We start from the raw sequence: 2,880 nt of genomic DNA on the forward strand, positions 1-2,880 counted from the left end.
CACTGTCTCTCCCGTGATGTGTGTAGTTGGCCATGATACACATCATGTTTTAAAAATGCAGACTAGAATGAAAGCCTCGGTATGGTCACCTGACAATATTGTCCCCAGCCCCCTTACCCCAATCCACAGCTACAATATTCATCCAGTACTGGGTACACTGCCAACAATGCTCCATTACCATCCTATTGCTGTTCTGACAAGAATCTGTGTTTCAGCTCACAGGTATTTCATGTTAATAATCCGTGTTTCAGATCACAGGTATTTCATGTTAATAATCTGTGTTTCAGATCACAGGTATTTCATGTTAATAATCTGTGTTTCACATCACAGGTATTTCATGTTAATAATCCGTGTTTCAGATCACAGGTATTTCATGTTAATAATCCATGTTTCAGATCACAGGTATTTCATGTTAATAATCTGTGTTTCAGATCACAGGTATTTCATGTTAATAATCTGTGTTTCAGATCACAGGTATTTCATGTTAATAATCTGTGTTTCACATCACAGGTATTTCATGTTAATAATCTGTGTTTCACATCACAGGTATTTCATGTTAATAATCTGTGTTTCAGCTCACAGGTATTTCATGTTAATAATCCGTGTTTCACATCACAGGTATTTCATGTTAATAATCCATGTTTCAGATCACAGGTATTTCATGTTAATAATCCATGTTTCAGATCACAGGTATTTCATGTTAATAATCTGTGTTTCAGATCACAGGTATTTCATGTTAATAATCTGTGTTTCAGATCACAGGTATTTCATGTTAATAATCTGTGTTTCAGATCACAGGTATTTCATGTTAATAATCCGTGTTTCACATCACAGGTATTTCATGTTAATAATCTATGTTTCAGATCACAGGTATTTCATGTTAATAATCTGTGTTTCAGATCACAGGTATTTCATGTTAATAATCTGTGTTTCAGATCACAGGTATTTCATGTTAATAATCCGTGTTTCACATCACAGGTATTTCATGTTAATAATCTGTGTTTCAGATCACAGGTATTTCATGTTAATAATCCGTGTTTCACATCACAGGTATTTCAAGTTAATAATCTATGTTTCAGATCACAGGTATTTCATGTTAATAATCTGTGTTTCAGATCACAGGTATTTCATGTTAATAATCTGTGTTTCAGATCACAGGTATTTCATGTTAATAATCTGTGTTTCAGATCACAGGTATTTCATGTTAATAATCCGTGTTTCACATCACAGGTATTTCATGTTAATAATCTGTGTTTCAGATCACAGGTATTTCATGTTAATAATCCGTGTTTCACATCACAGGTATTTCATGTTAATAATCTGTGTTTCAGATCACAGGTATTTCATGTTAATAATCTGTGTTTCAGATCACAGGTATTTCATGTTAATAATCTGTGTTTCAGATCACAGGTATTTCATGTTAATAATCTGTGTTTCAGATCACAGGTATTTCATGTTAATAATCTGTGTTTCAGATCACAGGTATTTCATGTTAATAATCTGTGTTTCAGATCACAGGTATTTCATGTTAATAATCCGTGTTTCACATCACAGGTATTTCATGTTAATAATCTGTGTTTCAGATCACAGGTATTTCATGTTAATAATCTGTGTTTCACATCACAGGTATTTCATGTTAATAATCTGTGTTTCAGATCACAGGTATTTCATGTTAATAATCCGTGTTTCACATCACAGGTATTTCATGTTAATAATCTGTGTTTCAGATCACAGGTATTTCATGTTAATAATCCGTGTTTCACATCACAGGTATTTCATGTTAATAATCTGTGTTTCAGATCACAGGTATTTCATGTTAATAATCTGTGTTTCAGATCACAGGTATTTCATGTTAATAATCTGTGTTTCAGATCACAGGTATTTCATGTTAATAATCTGTGTTTCAGATCACAGGTATTTCATGTTAATAATCTGTGTTTCAGATCACAGGTATTTCATGTTAATAATCTGTGTTTCAGATCACAGGTATTTCATGTTAATAATCCGTGTTTCACATCACAGGTATTTCATGTTAATAATCTGTGTTTCAGATCACAGGTATTTCATGTTAATAATCTGTGTTTCACATCACAGGTATTTCATGTTAATAATCTGTGTTTCACATCACAGGTATTTCATGTTAATAATCCATGTTTCAGATCACAGGTATTTCATGTTAATAATCTGTGTTTCAGATCACAGGTATTTCATGTTAATAATCCGTGTTTCACATCACAGGTATTTCATGTTAATAATCTGTGTTTCAGATCACAGGTATTTCATGTTAATAATCTGTGTTTCACATCACAGGTATTTCATGTTAATAATCTGTGTTTCAGATCACAGGTATTTCATGTTAATAATCTATGTTTTAAGGTTCTATGCAGGTTAGGAAATCTCTGCAGGCCTTCTTGCTCCTAGTCTTCATCATCATTTCACATGGAGAGTGAAACTCCCCCTTCCTGTCAGTAACCAACCAGCTGTTTCTCCACGTGACTGACATGCTTGGCAGCCAGTAAAACAATTGACCCTGAACACTGTTGAGGTGAAATGACCTAGGAAGTAGAAGTGTAACATATTTCCTGGAAGACAAGGCAAGCAAACTGAGAACTTCCTTTAACCTAGCACAGTAGCAGACGCCCTGTTTGAAATTGAAAATACATGCTTGTGACAGCGTGCTTTCATCAAAACTGAGAACTTCCTTTAACCTAGCGCAGTAGCAGACGCCCTGTTTGAAATTGAAAATACATGCTTGTGACAGCGTGCTTTCTTCAGAATGGTATTTGAGAGCTGCTAGTGAATGCAGGCGCATGACAGGTAAGATCATTCAATTATTATTGTTTAGCTACAATCATCTTAAATAACACTGTAGAACAATCA

This window comes from Acipenser ruthenus, chromosome 8 (assembly GCF_902713425.1).
Source record: "Acipenser ruthenus chromosome 8, fAciRut3.2 maternal haplotype, whole genome shotgun sequence".
Classification (NCBI taxonomy): Eukaryota; Metazoa; Chordata; class Actinopteri; order Acipenseriformes; family Acipenseridae; genus Acipenser; species Acipenser ruthenus.